General features: G+C 43.8%; 1 protein-coding gene across 4 annotated transcripts in view; it reads left to right on the forward strand.

Moving 5' to 3' along the window:
* LRCH1 (leucine rich repeats and calponin homology domain containing 1) overlaps nt 1-18,822 on the forward strand; it is a 758,040-nt gene that overhangs the window by 524,970 nt on the left and 214,248 nt on the right. The window lies entirely within an intron of this gene.

Genomic DNA, 18,822 nt, shown 5'->3' on the forward strand with positions numbered 1-18,822 from the left:
GCTGACGCCAGCTTCAGTCTGAAACATCCAGAAACACTGTAGACTACCAATTCGATCAGTTCCGGTGGAGCCCCAACGACGTATCGCGTTGTTGCATAATGCGTCATATGACACGCCGCGTTAGCGCACCCGGAAGTGCTCTGGTGCACGAGGCGCGAAGCGCAGCTTCCCGGAAGCAATCCGGGGCGCGGCGCGGAGCGCGTAACGTAAGCATAACAGGTCATGTGACTTGTTAATAAAACTTTTCATTGGTTTAGAACTATTTTTTGTCCCAAATGATGAAAACCCCTCCTTGTTTCCTCTTGGCTCCTGCCTCCTCCCCAAGTCTCGCTCGGCCAGCTGAGTTTCGCCCACTCTTGCGGCCTACGACATGGATAGGCCGGGGCGTTATGGATCAGTATGGGCAAATATACACTTGGGGATTCACAAGCAACAACAAGCCTTTGTATTTGAGGCTCTAAATCAACAACAGTGACAGAGAACAGAACCGAACTAAGCACTCACGGGCTACGTTTAAACGTAACATCATCTCCCCAGAGGTACATCACCTTACACAGACATGCACTCTGATCTCCTTGGCCTCAGTCAAGCATCAATAGTAAGATTTTCATTGGTGAGTCTAGCTTCATGGTTTTCCATCCACAGACTAAAAGCCTGGAGTGGGAGTGAAAAAACCATAACTATGTAAGAAGGAAGGCAGAAACAGAATCTTCCCCTGCAACATCAGGCTCTGCATCGCTACTTACTTATAAATGCAGAAAAAACTCAATTAACACAAGGGCTCTTTTCAGAGCCACCTTATATCAAAGCACTCAAACTTCTGATTTATCTCCATTTTCACACTCTTGTAATTAGGTGTGCGCGCCCGAGTGCGCGCACCCCGCAACTTAAAAAATATATATATATATATATATATTTTCGCCTTTAAGGGCCTTACTTCACACCCTGAGAAAACCTACGCAGCAAAACAATCTCTACCTTCTCCCCTTTCCATGTTCCAACGCTTTGAAATGAACAATATATTTTCTCGCAGTGACAAAATGGCGGTCAACACTTCCTGATTTCCTTCGAATCGAACGTTAACAGACGTCACGCAGCAAAAAAAAAATCCGCTCGCGCGCAGCCGCTTGAGTGCGCGCACCCGTTCGCGCGTATAGATATATAATTGACTTTAACTTTAATTTTCTCAGCAACTACTGAACGGATTTACACCATTCAAAAAAAAGCGTAATCTGCGAGCCGGACTCTACAGTTTTGCCAAATTTCTTATAAATCCATTCAGCCGTTCGACCTGTAGCCGTGTCTAAACGTCCGATGGAAAATAACATGGAGAAAACACGTTTTGGGACCCCCCTTTTATCTCAAACTTTCAGGGAAGGAGCGGGGCGGACCGAGCCATCTTCTTTGAGAAATTCGCAAAGATTCATCCACCAGGGCCAAAGTTAATCCAAATAGAATGTTGAGGATTTCCTATGGAAACTAGGTCCTAACTATAACTACCTACTGGCGACCGCCAGTAGGTAATATCACGCAACATCCTTCCAAGAAAGAATCAGAGGCCACAAGGGGAGTTAGGAGCAGACATGCCGTTTATTTCAAATGTCCCAGCGGCGGCGAATGCATTTCGGCGATAGCCTTCCTCAGCGCCCTTCACTGTGATGAACCTCTCCCTAATAGACTCCTCCTGTGTAAAATACCGGCAGGCACTTAAGTTCCCTCCCCCTAATGCAGTCAGCACATCAATGGCAGTCCGTGTCGAATGTAACGGACTCCATGTCCCAGCAGGCACAGTCTTGGCATTGTAAGGTAGGTGGCGTGGTGTGGTTGGACAAAACAGTGGGTCAGTGCCCGTTGCAGGAGGGTCGGGTGGTCGTAGAGCAGTGAAACTCACGGTGTCTGTCCTGGGTCCCCTGTAACTGCTGCAGCCAGTCCTCCCAGGTAAGATGAAGAGCATATATATATATATAATTTATTTTTTCACAGAAAAAACATAGGTTTCAGACATGTTATAGTTAGGAATTAGCATTTAAAAAACCTTATAAATTCACTGAGTCATCAGTGATGTCATTTGAGATGTCATCAGTGATGTCATCAGTGATGCCACTGACCATGTCATGAATGATGTAATATGTGACATCATCAGCAGTGGATTGCGGGCGCGCGAGTTATAGTTAGTACAACTAACTATAAGGGAGGAATTTCAATGGTTTTGTACGAGTGAAATGTCCAGCTAGCAATAACACCCCTAAAACCTATGTTTTTTCAGTGAATTTATAAGGTTTCTTAAATGCTAATTCCTAACGATAACATGTCTGAAACCTATGGTTTTTTCAGTGAATTTATAAGGTTTTATAAATGACAATTTTTAAATGTATTAACTGTTATATTTATTTTTTTGATACGGATTTACTACATTTTTTTAAACTATTTATTTTTAGATATTTTATTTTTTAAATTACATTATAATTACATTAAACATTACATTACGAAATATACTTTCTCAGAATGAATTACTTTAGTTTAAATACTTTGCAAATAGGCAATAGACTTTTAAGTGCAGTAGTTGCAATGGGCAACACAATTTCAAACACGATGCAACATTGAGCTCAATGTGAATTTCTAGTTAAATGTAATTAGTTACCTTATGGATTACTTTTATAACCACAGGACTGGAACCTAGATTCAGTCCTTGGACATCTCCTGTAAACAGTTGAGTAAAAGCGTTTTGGTTACAGTAGTGATTTTTAAGGAATATTATTGTATTTTAAAGGTTTAAAGGTTGACACATTTTTTTTCACATGTAATCACCAATGTTATCCTGTGGGAGAAAATTCACTTAGCAGGTAAGTAGTGTTATCGTTACTTTTTCTTACTCAGTGGTGGATTCTGGATCCAGCACAGGTGCATCTCCTGTAAACAGTTGAAAGAATGCGTTTACGTCATACAGGTGATTTTTAAGGAATATTTTTAGTTTGTGAAAATAGACACTTAGAAACTTTTCTGGTAAAACCAGACAATGGATTCCTATGGAAGGAAATACAAGTTACTGGTAAGTACGGTTAAGTAGGTTAGAATTACTTTTCAGAGTCAGTGCTGGGCTAAAAGATGCAGCACTGGGATCTCTCCAGATAACAGGTGAGTAAATCGGAATTCGTTGTTTGGATGATTTTAGGTGCATATTTAAAAGTTCCAAAACTCCACACTTAGAAGAATTTCCAGGTGAAATCAGTCAATGTTAGCCTATGGAAGGAAATTCAAATTACTGGTAAGTATGGTTAGAATTACTTTTCAGGAGCAGTACTGGGCTCAAAGATGCAGCACTGAGGTCTCTCCTGATAACAGGTTAGTAAATCAGAATTCGTAGTACATCCAGTAAGTGCCACAGAGCTGCGTAGCAGAGAGATGTAAAAAGGGGCACAGCCTGCACCACCTCTCTGCAACGCAGTGTAGTGGCGCTTCCTGGAAGCACCTAGTGGGCTACTTGGCCGCCATGGTCCCTCAGGTTTGAAGTGGAATTTTTTCCCCAACTTAAAACGTGCCACATGCGTGTTTGCAGACATCACGTCAGGCCCCTTCCCCTCCCTTCACCACTGTGTAAACGCGCCCTGTCACCATTCCAAGTTGAGATATTAAGTCCCCTTCAATCGTAAGGGTCCCTAGGGTCAAACTAGCCCACTAGGTACCTCCAGTAAGTGCCACAGAGCTGCATTGCAGAGAGGTGTAAAAAGGGGCGTGGCCTCTGAACACCTGTCTGCAATGCAGCTCCCTGGCGCATAATAGAGATACCTGTTGGGCTATTTGGCCCTCAGGGACCCTCCGTATTGAAAGAGAATTAATTCCCCAACTTAAAACGCGTCAGGGGGCACGTTTGCACAGTGGTGAATAAAGGGGGTGTGGCCTGAGGTGACATGTCTGCAAACACGCCTTGTGGCACGTTTTAAGTTAGAGAATTAATTCCTCCTCAATCCTGTGGGTCCCTGGGGGCCAAATAGCCCACCAGATACCTCCAGGATGCCCAAGGGGGCTGCGTTGCAGAGAGGTGTTCTGAGGCCACGCCCCTTTTTACAACACTCTGCAACGCAGCTCTGTGGTGCTTACTTAAGGTACCTGGATGGTCCCGGGGACCCCATCCCCCGGGCCGGCCTTTAAAAAAAAAAAAAAGTGTTTATATTTGAGGAGGGGGCCTCTTCTAGCCCCGGGGACCACATTCCCCGGTGCTGGCCCTCTCCGTTGGGAACCGTGCGAAGATGCAGCTCCCCATGTGGAAAAGCAATCGTCTTTGGTATTTGGAAGAGAGCGCAGGTTTCCTGCTCTCTCTTTCAAATACCAAAGCAGTTTGCTATGGCAGGGTGGGAGCCGCGAGGCTCCCGCCCTGCCATAGCAAACAGCAGTGTCCCGGGGGTGGGCACCCCGGGACACTGCAGGATCTGGTCCTGGGGGGTGGTGGTCCCCACGGCCATCAAGGGCTCCAGGAGGGGGGCCGTGCGGCCCCGCTCCCACCATTTCTAAAGCCCCAGGGGGTGGTGGTCCCCAGGGCTGGGGGGTCTGTCACGGACCCCCCTATTTTGAATATTAGAACCCCGGGGAGGTGGTGGTCCCCGGTGTGTGTGGGGGGGGGCTTGAGCTCCCCACACACAGGTTCATTTTATTTTAAAAAAAGCTCCGGGGTGGCTGTCCCTGGGGCAGCGGGGGGCCATGTGCCCCCCGCTACACAATAAATGTTAAGCCCCAGGGGGTGGCGGTCTCCGGGGCATGGGGGGGGCTTTGAGAGCCCCCCCCCCACATATTTCACAAGAGCCCCGGGGGTGGGGCCCCATAACTATAATATAATTCCCCCGGGACTTGGCCACCCCCGGGGCTAATTATAAACTAAGCGTGTATATATAATATCTAAGCACAGAAACAAAAGGTCACCGAAGCCCAACTCTATGAAGCATTGAAGCTTAATAAATGAAAAGTGTGGAATAATGCTATAAAGTGTAATACTATTACATTACAGTCTTACAATAATATTATTTTTATTACTAGTGCATTTTAGGAAATGTAGGAACGTTTGAAGCCACGTGATGATGTTATTATGAAATGTGAATACTTGGCTTACTATCTGACTCACCTGTGATCAAGGATGTTGGTACACTCGAAGCAAATCCGGAAATGTTGCCACATTATTATTTATTAAACTTCAGTGCTTCATAGAGATGGTCTTCGGTGACCTTTTGTTTCTGTGCTTGGACTGAAATTCACGGTCTACTCCTTGCACATTTACAAAGCTGCCCCCCGGAGCTGTTATATATACACACACACATATATGTATGTGTATATATGTATATGTATATATATATATATATATATATATATATATATATATATATATATATATATATATATTTCTATATATATTTCTATTTACTAAAAAAATCAAAGGTCATAGGGACATTATAGTTAGATTCAGATTTTACACAGACAACACCATAGAAATTCATCAGTTATAGTTATCGCAATATACTTGCAGTGATATTATTAATAATGTCAGACCTGTCACAAGTTGTAGTGTCCTAATATAACTGCTGAATTTCTGTGGTTGTATGTGCCTATAATCTGAACTGAACTATAACGTCCCTGTGACCTTTGTTTTGAATTTTTAAGGTTTTTAAAAATTCTATTTTGTAGCTACAATGTCCCTGTAACCTTTGGTTTTTTTCTGTAAATTTCTAAGGTTTTTAATGTATTTCCTAACTATAACGTCCCTGTAAATTTCGTTTTTTTTCAGTGAATTTCTAGTTTTTTTTTTCAACTTAAAGTAATATTTAATTACCAGATATTAATCCAACCATGGCCATGCATGACCTTTGGCCGACCTCACTTTGTGCACAGTCCTCCGTGGCCCCATTCAGCTTCCCACCTCCAGCGGGAGCCTTCATTGCTTCCACCCACAGGGAGCAGCTAAAAATGCTAATCCCTGCGAGTAGGAGTCATCTTTTCATCTGTTCCCCTGCCAGCTTCAGTGCAGGCAGGGAAATAGATGAAAAGACCGCTCCCAGGGGCAGGAGCATTTTTTATGCTATCACCCACTGGGAGCAGGTCACGTCCTCCCCACTCTTCCCAAATACATATGTATTGTTCTGTGTGGGACCCGGCTCACCTGTGGGAGAGTGTTAAAAAAAGAAAAATAGAAGCGTTTTTGGCCCTAGGCAGTGTCCCTGTGAGACCCTACCACCGTGCCTAGGGGGCCAGGATATTCCTACCCAGCCCCCTTGTGATTTTTTTGCCTTTTTTTTTGGACTCGACTGAGTTCGAGTCCCAAGATGGCTGCCTCCACCGTTTGAAGTGGTGGCAGCCAATCATGGCATTGCTGTTGGCGCATGAATCTGCAGATCCACGTGATGCCCGTCTCTAGATATACATAAAAATCTTTAATTTAATAACTCCAAAACTACTTAACAGATTTATGCCAGATTAAAAGAAGCACTCTTTCTGGACCAAGATCTAGCTTTATGCCAAATGTGGTGTAATTTCGTCCAGCGGTTCCGGCTGTAGTCATGTCTTAAATCCCCATGGGAAATTGCATGGGAAAAATGTGTTTTGTGACCCCCCGCTCCTTTTTCTCGACCCCGCTAGACGAATGACTTCAAAACCTTCCAGGCAGCAGCTGAAGTGACAGGCACACTAGGTATGAACATTTCGTGACGATTCGTCAAAGGGTGCCAATGTTATTACCAAAACAAAAAATGTTTTCCCCCACGGAAACTACCCATTTCTTAACCCTTGAAACCCCTTACTGCTACTATACTGTGACCATCCCGGAATCCCCAAAAATAATTACTATCCCTTTAAAATACCCATGCCTAAACCCTAAAAACAAATTCTACTAGTATGCACTACCCACTCCTGAAACCAAAAAAACCCTTACTACCAGTATGCACTAACCTTTCCTACAGCCCAAAAACACATTTCTACCCACTTGTAAGGGACATAAGCCTAAAATAAAGCACAGTAAATATATATAACGTAGAAAAGAAAAAAAATATATATATCTATATATATATTTATATAGTAAAAAAATAAAGTGATGTAGTTAAGCCTTGTAATATAAAAACTATTGTTTTAAAAGACAAACACTGAAATGTACAGTTATAGTTAAATATACCTTGCACACCCACCATGTACTGCTTATTACCTCACTTATTACATCACTCGCAATATGTTAAATGACAACACTAATGATGGTGGCTGCCTGCTTTGCGTCCTTCATAGCCGTTAGTTGTGATTGAGATATCCTGAAAAGCTCGGTGGTGGACACAAGCCTGGTCTGGGCTTCCCACTGATCCAGCAGACACAAACTTCAGGACAGGTTGAGAGACAGGTGAGGTGGAATTGAGGTGAGGTCCATGTTAGGTGGAGTGCCTGCTGCCTCGATGGGAGGAGCGGCATGCATTACAGCCAGTTGGGCCGAGGCCCGGCCTACACACCCAAAAACAAAGACAGAGGGACCCAAGCACCACTACCCAAGTGACATCCCGGACCTCACTGGGGAGAGGCCTTAGAGGAGAAGGCTGGAGCCCAATGCTGCAAGAGGTTCAAGCTGTTGGTGAGTCGGGGAACCATTGAAGGAGGGCCGCATTGCTTTCCTCTTTGGCCATATGCCCCTTGTAGGTGCGAGTTAACTGGTGTGAATGAATGAATAACTTTATTGTTCAGTTAATTACAACTTACAGTTAAAACAAGTTAAAAAGCAATCATCTCATTGTTTAAAAACCACTGGAAAAAAAAGACCTTTCCATATTTTTTTCAACTCCTCATTGCCAGAGCCCATGTCCCCATCAGTGGCATTTTCATAAGCTGTTTCTTACTTTTACTGCATAGTGTAGTTCAAGGTACAGTACAAGGATAAAAGCAGACAGGATGCAAACATCTTACTGTGAGAGTTGTACCCGTGCTAATTGTGTTTACAGATTGCAAGATAAGTAAACATAGTGCAATCAGTGCATTAGCGGTAAACGTTCTGTCCTGTCAATGTAGATCTTGCTTGACCAGTTTTTTTCTGCTAGTGACATAAAATTAAAAAAAATTCCACAGAGCACTAAGCCCTATCCTTGTAGGCAGGCTATAGCTGCATGTTGACACGTGTGAATTCTGTTCCTTAGGAAGCGGTATTTCAAGTCTCTTTCACTCTGCCTTCAATGCAGGGCTTGTACAGACAATGTGGCAAATGTCTTCCTTTACATATTGGCACAACCGGCATCGTGTGTTGTCTCAGCCAAGCGGGGAGTTGCATAAGGTGTTAAAGCTGCCTAACCACTAGCTCAGCAGCTTGAGGTTTGCCCTTAACACTAACAGTTCTCCTAGGTATGGATGTGGCTTTAGGAGGCCATATGAGCCTATTATCATCCATGCATGTGATCTTTTTGTCAGCATGGTTTTGTCAGAAAGGGAAGAAAGCTTCTTGGTTGCTGAGTTGATGGCTCTATTGATAGCAGCTTGAGTGGAAGATAAGGCCCAGACTGGCTCAACCTGCAAAGTTGTTCGGGCTCAGATCATATATTCATGTGCCTAAATGTTATCAGGATCGGATGTAGCACCCCACATAACACTGCTTAGTGTGCCTCTCGACTTGTTTTAGGTCGAGCCTAGAGCAGCACATGCGATGCTCTAGGAGATGACCTTTAGAAATTGGTCAGCTCTTTTCAAGCACTCGCTTGAAAAGGCATCCATCTTGCGGGAGCGAGCAGCGGCGCACAGGGCCCATCTGTTTTCAATTAGCATGGCCGCGCGCTCTTATCACAGTCACCTAATATCCCATTCCCTGGTCCCCTGTCTCCCCTGTCCATCGCTGCCAATTTTAGTGCTACGTGCCCTTTGCTGTAGGTGCCCGTTTATTTTACAAACATGTTCCACTGCTGAGAGCCACCCAGACTGTGCTTGTACCCAAGGCCTTTGTTTACCTCTCTGGTTATATACAAGAAAAAAGCTAGCAACATAAGTATCAAAATGAGGTTTTGGAATCAAAACGAGCTTTTGGAAAACAAGGAATGCTGAGCTACGATTGAAATCTTTGGGACAATAATGAGATGAGAATTTAAAATTATTTAGGTGTGGAATATCCTTATTGGCTGTAATCAGTGTTTGGCCTGTGAATCCTGAATCAGGAGTTACTTTTGCACTTGTAATGAGGGCATCCGATGTAACATAAGACATTTTTGCACAGCACCCTGCCCATCCCTCCAGAACCAGCATGGAAATGTGTTGCCCATTCATTCTTTGGCACAGTAAATGAAGGCATACCATCAAATAGGGACAACAAGGGTGTGGAGATGTGACCGCTTTGCACCCCAATTTCCTGCCTGTTATCTACTTTGATATTCTAAAATTCTTCATGAGCTATGTCGTACTTGTAAATTGTTTATCTACTTACAATTAACGTACTGCTAGACTAACATTTACGTGCAACATATGAGTATAACAACTCTAATAATGATGCATTAGATTTAATTATTACCGATGCTTGCAAGTAACACTACAGTCTACACGCGCTAGCGTGGTATAGGTCCGTGAAGCGCTTCAATGCCTCTACTAAAACAGTAAGCACTACATTCATCCACAAAGCTTTGCTATAGTTAATTTTGGGCACAGGATGTGTGCCAGGCTCCTGCCCCAGTGGCTTGTCAGCTCTTAAGTCGCTCTTGCAGGACAGATGGTGCCTCTGTGTTTCCATCTGTAGGGATATGTTCTTCTGTTACCGGAAGCACCACACGCCACCTAATTTGTGACTTTTTCTGATAAACTTTCTCCAGCTCCTCACAGGAACAAGCATTGGCATAACCAATAGGTCTCACCTTTGGGAACTTATAAGTGTTTAACCATGCAACAGTTGATGTTGTTGCACCAAAGATATAGTGCTGGATAACTAAACACTTATAAGTTCCCAAAGGCGAGACTTATTGGCTATGCTAATGCTTGTTTAATTTGTAGCAGGTTAAGTAAGCACAAAAGCTGATTAGGTTCTGCCTCTGTAATCCAAATTGTAGTCTTATTTGGGCTGGGGAAGTATGCCGTGGGAGACTGAACACCAGCCGATGCATTTTTAATTACTTTGTCTGCTCTCCCCCACAGAGCTTCAACTCCATATGCTAGTATGGGTTCGTATTTTGCATCCATGACGTGCAGTAATGGTTGAAGAGACAAGACCTTTAAAATGTTCAAGGAGCAGAAAGCTGACGTGAGGGACTTAATTTTACTTATATTCGAGTGACAGTGCTTGGTGAATGAGCCTCTTGAGCCAAAGATTATCCCCAGGCACTTGTACCATGTCACTGAATCGAAGGTTGAGCCTTTTAGATGGAACGTTGGTGATGGAAATCATCTTGTACTGACCAACAAGGATTTTGTTTTGTTAAGATTAACTTGGAGCCAATGCTTTGTTACATATATTGGTCTGGGATTCATTAGCCTTTAAAGGCCATCCTTCATGCAGCTGATAAGAACTACATCATAGATGTACAACATGTGTAAGGCATTAAACCCAGACAGTGTAGGAGCATGTGAATTGCCTTTATTAAAGATTGTTGTCAGCTCTGCCATGTACAAATTGAACAGAAACAGGGCAAGGACACATCCTTGCTTCAGACAGTTGCTTGTGTATATTTCCCTTGAAATGGTTGATCCATTGCCCAGTCTTACCCGTGTCCATGTGCTGGTATATAGTAATTGAATGGCATTGAGGAGTGTCAGAGAGATTCCCCAGCTCAGAAGCTTATGCTAAAGGATGTTGCCCTGCACCACGTCAGAGGCGGAGCAAACATTCATGAAGCAGAGTCGGAGCTTTTGAGAGCGAGAACTGGCTTTGTCAATTACTAGGGTGAGCATTAAGATGGGTTTGTCTTTTCCAGTGTTTTTGAAAAACCCGGTTTGGTTCACCGGGACCAATACATTTTGTGCTGCCCATTCGATTAGTTCACTCATCAATATTTTGGCAAAATATTTTGCCTCTCCATCTAACGGGCTATTAACTTGTAGTTTGATAATAGTGATTTCTTTCCTATTTGTAGATCAGGGCGATATCGACACCACCAGCTATCTATTGGGAAAAGCCTGGTGGAAAAGGATGTGTTTGTGTAGGAGACCCAGGTGTTCCGTCCAGTATTGAGGATTTTTTTTGAGAATGGCCTGTAGTAGGCCGTTGGGGCCAGGGGCTCATCACACCGCCTTGATGAAATTATTTTTAATACATCCTCTAAGAGAATGGCATCATGTGGTTTTTTGACCATCAAGCTTGTGGGCTCTCTTTCAGGGTTAGCCAATACAGCTTCACTGCCACCAAACACTTTCTGAAGATTAGCAGACCATGCTGCTTCTTAGGTGTTAGAGGATGCAGGGGCAGGCCTAGCTCCTGTTGTGTGGGCCACCAGTCTATAATATTCTCTGGAATCCTTTCTTCTAGTAGCTGTAGAAAGTCTGCGCCAGTAGTGGTCTGTCTTCAATTTAGCCAACTCCCATTTTGTTTTTTTTGTTGAAGAGCTTAGTGTGTTTCAAAGAAGCCTAAGGGCGTGGTTTAGTTTATTTTTTGCTATTGTGAGTTGGGCCGAAGGCTTCCTACGATGATCCCCTAAAAGAGGGTTTGGTTTCATCAAGGGGAGCCCTTGTTCTGCTAGAAGGAGGGCCGAAAGCTGGGCCCATTGCTCCATCAAGTTAAAGGATAAGTTGAGTATGGCCTCCGATTGATTCCTTGCTTCCAATCGGGCAATAGATCTTGTTGACCAATTTAGCCTCCTGTAATTAATGGTAGAGACTGTGACCAAGTCCCGTTGAGCTTGATCATGAAACCTAGTGTAGGTTTAGCAGGATCTTTTGAGGTTAATTGTCACTTTCCAGTTGAATTCCTATCTCATAGAGGCCGACCATATGAAATAGAGGAAGGGACACCAGCATGTAATCTAAGATCAAATTTGCCATTACCTAGCGGAAGGTAGACTGAGCAGCGACATCTGGTTTAGTTAGTCCATTTAAAGCTCTCAGCCCAAGGTGCCCTAGGTCATTGGCAAAGGCCAGACCCGTGCTGTCACTCCTTGGCAAGCAAGAGTGGAATGAGGGAATATGCCAGATCTAATTTTGAGTTTCTATTATTTGGTCATACACAGCTACCTACAACAGGTTCATATTGAAGTCGCCTGTTATAAAAACAAGTAGGGTAGGATTGGAAGCCATTTGGTCAGTGTCAAACGACAGTAGAAAGTCAATTGTTTCCTTCTACTTGGCAGGCTTAAAGTGGATATAGGTTGGAATTATCAGCAGAGGCTGTTCAATGTTGTGGAAACATTCTGTTAATTTCACAGCTTGTAGGTTGGGGTGATCTATTTGTAGCTCTTCTATTTTGGCATTGAATTGATAATGACCATTGCGTAGCATGTGTGTTTTTACAGCTGGTTTGCTAATGCCAAGATATGCCGGTATTTCCAGGCGGGCCAGTGCCCAAGTCTCTTGAAATATTACTAAGTGAAAAGAGTTTATATAAGCTGGAAAGTGTGCATTGTGCTTTGCAGCCTCTCAACATTCCATAAGCAAATTGCTAGATTTCCACTTTGCAGCACTTTGGGTAGCTGTTTTTCTTTTAGTATTTTTCATGGCTGTTTGTGATTGACTGCAGCATTCTCGGAAGCCATGCCCAGTCAATTGGAACTTGACTTCGCTTTCAGTTAGCATCACCATTGCTGCCGCTTTTATTATCCTAGGGGCTTGATGGCGTCACTGAGTGGCTCCTTGCCCTCTAAGGACCGATGTTGTCTGGAACTGGTCATACGATGCTGCCAGAGTTTCCTTTTTGCTTGTTGCTCTTGACAAGAGGGGGCCTGCTTGATATTAAGAATTGAGGATATGCTGTGCCTCATGACCCAGGATATCAATGCCCTGTTTTCTTCTGTTGACTGGTGTGTTCTGGAGCCTTTAGTCTTGAGGACGGCAGTTAGACTGGAGTGTTGCCACCCTATTACAGGGCTATATTAATGAGAGGAGAGAGAAGACAAACTCTTGATGGTCTGGGTCTATTTGAAGACCTCTAAAACAATTGAGGCTGAAACGCGTCAACAGCTATATGATCAAAAATTTTGGACTTAAAAAATAAATTTGTAAAAACATTGTTTGAAGGGATGCATCTTGTCAAGTGGAGGATATACCTTTCTACCGTTGGCACTTATATTGGTCGTAAATGAAGCAGTGTAGGACTAAATAACATAGACTTGATTGGCATCCACATTTCTCTCATAAATATTGGATGGGTGCCTAAATATTGATTTGCTCCTGTCTTTTCAAGTCTTCAATTTTTTGTTTAAAAAACTTTAACACAAGCATTTACTTGCAACTGGGAGCACTTTTCTTGATTGATTCACTTCACACTATTGGGGTCACGGTGCATGTGTTCACAAGACTCACACAGTTTTTAAAGACATAGTACTTAAGCAGCTATACAAATGTAAATAGAATTTACCTATTTGTAAAACGTTTGCAGAATTATGTAAATTAAGAATGAAGGAATTGTGACATGTGATTAGATGTTTTTAACATCTATGGACTGAGCCATGCATGGGCATCGTATACTGCCAACTGATTCAACAAACTGACCAGTTGCCTTCCTGTATAAGGCGCCAAGAATCCAGATCAGCCAAACTGGTTTCGACTCGATGCCTGGCTCCCCAGTGGGTATTCCCCACATATTGCTACTTTGATGTTACTATTTGATTTACAGTTTATTTTCTGAGGGAAGTGGGTGGGTGAAGTATCTGTCTCTGGCAAGTTGAGGGAGCCAGAGTTTGAGGGGGATTCACCACGTTGGCAGTTCACTTTCAGAAGTTAACTCCTAAGCACAGACTGGCTTCACAAACACACAGGTACATGGCTGAACACAGATTCACGAAAGTAGGATTACACACTTTGGAACTTCGCTAAAGGCATTAGCCCTACACTTACCAAGGGCGGTCCCTTAAACTTGTGACATGGAATTTACGTAGCCTAAACAACTCACACACAGTTATTAGACACAAATGATCACCTACATGTACAGATATGGAGAAGACAGTCTTTTTGCAAGAAATAGACTTCACGAAACAGTTGCTAGACTTTGGGCAAATTGCACGGAATCTGCATTTATAGCATCGTACTGATCGTATGTCACGGGGTGAAAGTTTCGGTTAGAAAGGAGATACCTTCAATGCCCTCCAAGATCAACAGGCAATATATAATAATGCAGGCACAACTACATATACATGCCCTCATTTTTGTGAATATATGCAGCTTTAATAATGATGAACCCCACCCTTTAATCTGAAGAGTAATCTAACATACTACAAATAGATTGAGGAGTATCCTTTTGGGAGACAAATTAAATATTATATTAAATCCCCAGGTGGACCTTCTCTGCAACCTCAACCTCAATCTACTAAGCAGTTACTTGATATCATGGCTAAGAGGGGCCTGGTAGATATTTGGCATCTCACTCGTCGCACAATTAGGGAAGACTCTCCAGCACATGATACCTGGTTTAGATTACTGGCCAAGTACTGGAGACATATGTCAGTGGCCCCTCAAGATCTCCCAACTACCTCAAATGCTGTCAGACCATGCTTTGATGCTGATGGAATTGCACATTCCGGGTTTGTATCTAGATATGTCCACCCGGAGCCTCCTGCTGGATGCCCTAAGTGATCGAATCTTCAGAGACAGCTTCAGGGCTGATATTGCATAATATGTCACACATAACGTCAGCACAAGCACATAGCATATGCAAACTATGGGAGGGTTTAAGGTTGTTGCTGGGTGGGCTGCATTACTAAGCAGTCTGGAAGTTTGTGTGACATAAAACGGCATCTAAGCCATCTAGAATTAGAGATTTATGCTCTAGAGGTAGCAATAAGGGTGGACAGGGGTGTGCCCACACTAGCACAAGTTTGCTCCAAAACCACAGAGATTGAAGAGGTAGCAGATAGTGAACCAAAACTCCTCGGGAGGGCGACCAGAGCAAGTGTATATGGTGAGGGTAAGAGACCAAGCTGCATCCTTGCTAATCTAACAGGGCCACCATGGGTGAGCATAGTGATCCTTAATTCTTAGCACTGAAAGAGACGACTTAATGACTGATCTCTTGAGATACTGGAGAACTCTGCAAACTCCCACGATAGATGATTATGCAGCATATTTCATCAATCAAGCAGGGATTTATAAAGCACCCTACTCACCCGTGAGGGTATCAAGGCGCTGGGGGGGGGGGTTGTAGGCAGCTCCGGCTCAGTCGAAGAGCAAGGTCTTGATGGCCTTCCTGAAGATATGCATGTTAGGGGAGCATCTGATGCTGACCAGGAGCTCAGTCCAGGTTTTGGCTGCAATGTAGGAGAAGGCACTTCCTCTTGTTTTACTTCTCCGGATGCGAGGTGCCTCCGCTAGGGCGAGGTCGGCGGATCGGAGAGCTCTTTTGGGAGCGCGGAAACAGACTCTATCGTTGAGGTATTTGGGACCGATGTTGTGGAGAGATTTGTACGCGTAGGTGAAAAACTTGTAGGTTATTCTGTTCGCGACCGGGAGCCAGTGTAGGTCTCGAAGGTGTTGTGTCATGTGTTCGTGCCGTGTGGTGACAGAGGAGTCAAGGATGATGCCGAGGTTCCGAGCGTGGTCTGTCGCAGTGGGAGTTCCTATTTAGACCGTATTGCTCTGGTATGGTTAGAAGAGATCCACAGGCAGTTTCTTGAAAGTCCAATAATGGCAAAAGAGAAGTGTATTGGGTAATCAATAACCTATTGGGTAGCAAAGCACCGGGCTAATGGTCCAGTTCTTCAAAGAATCTGCACAGAAACGTGTACCTCGTCTAGTGGCCATGTAGAAGGATTCATATGAAAAGGACGAGCTTCCACCTGTTACTCTGGGAAGCATTTATGGTTACTCTCTTAAGCCCAACAAGCCACCTGATCATGCTCAATACAAATCCTGTCATCCACTGTCCCTAATCAATGTGGACAGTAAAATTATTGCCAAGATTTTAGCTAATTCGATAATACTCTTGCTCCCACTTATGGTCTGACCAGGCTAATGGAGGTGTATCCCCGGGATGTGCACATCCCACAACTTACGACTGCTGCTTGGCCTCCTATTTCTGCTTGATCCTCAGCTCACAGCTGTATGAGTCGTTTTAAATGCCCAGAAAGCTTTCGATAGAACGGAACGGGGATTCCTGTTTTATTTATTAGAGCGCTCGGGCTTTGGCACCACATTCACTAGATGGATTAGATTACTTTGTCAGGTCCCCACCACTGGTATCAGGTATCTCAATTAATCGGTCCAAGTCTGAGATTTTCTCTCTGACTCAGAGTACTATTGCTTGTGAGCTTGAATACACACCAAGATGCTGTGACTCTTCTGTTAAACACTTAGGCATTAAGGATATAGATTGTGTGCTACAAGAAAATTCTTGTGGCTTTAGCCTGGGTAGATGCCCAGGTGGACCGATGGCTCAAACTACCTTTGCCTCCGGCAGATTGGTTCAGGCTGTCAAAGATAATCGTCCTGCCGAAGCTACTCTATTATTTATGAATATCCTAATCCCTGCAACAAAGCGTTCTTCTAACGCTGAAGAATGAACATATCACGTCTGTTTTGGTAGAGTAAACAGCCCAGACTTAAATCGAAGATCTTGACTGTTCCATTTGACCAAGGTCAGCTGGCTGTCCTAGACTTTGAGCTATCTTACCTTGGTGCCCAAGCTCACCTTGCTACTTCTCGTGGTATCAAACTCCATTCCAGCCTCACCTTTTGGCCGACTCTATTAGACCTCTGCATTGGGGGATAGGGGGCTAGATAATATAAATTATCAATTCACAGGTAAAGTGTCATCCATGTGATTATAAGCAGGTGATTTGACTGCTAGGTCCATGGTGCCTATGGATTAATAGTGGATAGAATAGTAGGATGATCACCAGAGTCAAAGGTAACAGCAAGTCTAGAAATATGAGAATAGAAGAAAGGGGATTATGAAGAGCAGTGGTGATAAAGTTTAGTATGCAAGACACAGCAGTTTCTGTTGAGTTATTTGCATAGCATCCTGACTAGAAATGGTTGAGCAGGTAGAGAGAATAGGTAGAGGCTGAGATGGTTTTTAGGCCAGATATTACAATGTTTTTAGTAAGCAAAAGGGAGTTGACATACTGGGTCTTACTTGAAAGGAAAAGAATGCGAGCCATGGGTTTAGTAAAACACTGCAGATTTGAAGCATAGTGAGTAAGGCCCTGATGTGAAGGAGTAGTTAAATAGAGAGATTAGAGAGAAGAGTACCTTAAAGCACAGAGGAAATGCCTTCATTGTTTGTGGACTGAACAATTATGGTAAAGCACAAAATGGATTGGCGGATTTAAATATTAGAATAAATCAATGTAGAGAAGCTGCGATGAAGTGGCTGGTATAGCTGAGCGAGGTTGAAATACAGTGGAAGGGTGAGAAACTGTAGCAGGAGCATTAAGTAGGGTTGCAAGGATTTTACTTACTTTGGTGATTTTTTTAGAAGAATTATTTATTTATTTTTGTAATGCGATTTTATATAGCGCGAACATTACCCGAAGGTGTCAGAGCGTTTTACAAAAGAACCAGTTGCGATACATAAGGACTTAGGGTTACATGAGTTACATAAAAGATACAAACAGAAAATAAATTGCAAATGTACAAGTTGCAAAGTCACTCAAGGAAGAGATACAAATGGATAAACTCTAAGAATCACACAAGAATGGTAGTGAGTACAAGGGTCTACTACATATACTAGTGGTTAGAGTTCTCTATATACATATATATACAAATAGTAGATTTGCTCAGGATTGCATTTTACCAGCGATTAGGCTTGGACAAGTATATATCACATATTTACTGAGTTCACGGGGAAATAAAAAATAAAAAAATAAAAAGGGGTAGAGAGCGGTAGGTGGGGGAGAAGAGGCTGAAATTGGTGAGAGGAGAGACGGGGACCTGAAGGGGAGGAAGAGATAAGGCAGTCCAGCAAAAGAGAAATGTCTGAAGGTCGACAGGATGGAATCCAATGGACCAAAGAAAAGGACAAGAATCCACAAAATGGCAGACCCGGGTCGTGGGCATCGATAGAAACCATCTCAAAATGGCAAGATGCACCCAGGTCAGGACCCAAAAACCATGAAAGCAGATTTCCATTAAGTGGGGTCGGAGGGGGGACGCAGTCACAGCACCGAGGAGCACTCTACATCTTTTTTTTATTTTAATTTTCTTACTTTTTTTTTATTGAGAGTTCATAGACAATAGATAAACATTACATGGTATTTTCTTTTTTAGCAGCAAAATTGTTAAAATACAAAATACTCTACATCTTGTGCTCAGCAAGCACGCATCTGACCCGGAGAGTTTAAAGCCGGTGGGGGGACAAGTCATCTGAGCCCCCCACCGTCAATACCAGAACATCTGGGGGAACACCAGGGTGATTAGCAGTGCCCCCGCTCACCTTCTACCATCCCGCAGTGCGTGACAGCAGACAGTGGAGACCCCATGCATCCATCGCTGCGCTCACCCCTGAAGAAGCACATCACCAGCCGCCAACTCCGCTCCGATCTCCCGCACCGCGAGTGGCTAGGCGAGGATTGCTGAAGTGCTGGGGGTTTCCGAGAGCGCCCGCGCTCACCGTGTGCAGTATTGGGAAGTGCCGGATCAGCCTCGGCAGCAGTGATGGCGGGTGGCATAGCTCCGCCGATGCCTTCTGCTGTTCCTCTTCATTACCGGCGGGGACGGCAGCCAGGTGGCACTGGGGAATCGCAGTGCTGCAGCCACCCAATCCCTGGG

Source organism: Lissotriton helveticus, chromosome 8 (genome assembly GCF_964261635.1).
Source record: "Lissotriton helveticus chromosome 8, aLisHel1.1, whole genome shotgun sequence".
Taxonomy (NCBI): domain Eukaryota; kingdom Metazoa; phylum Chordata; class Amphibia; order Caudata; family Salamandridae; genus Lissotriton; species Lissotriton helveticus.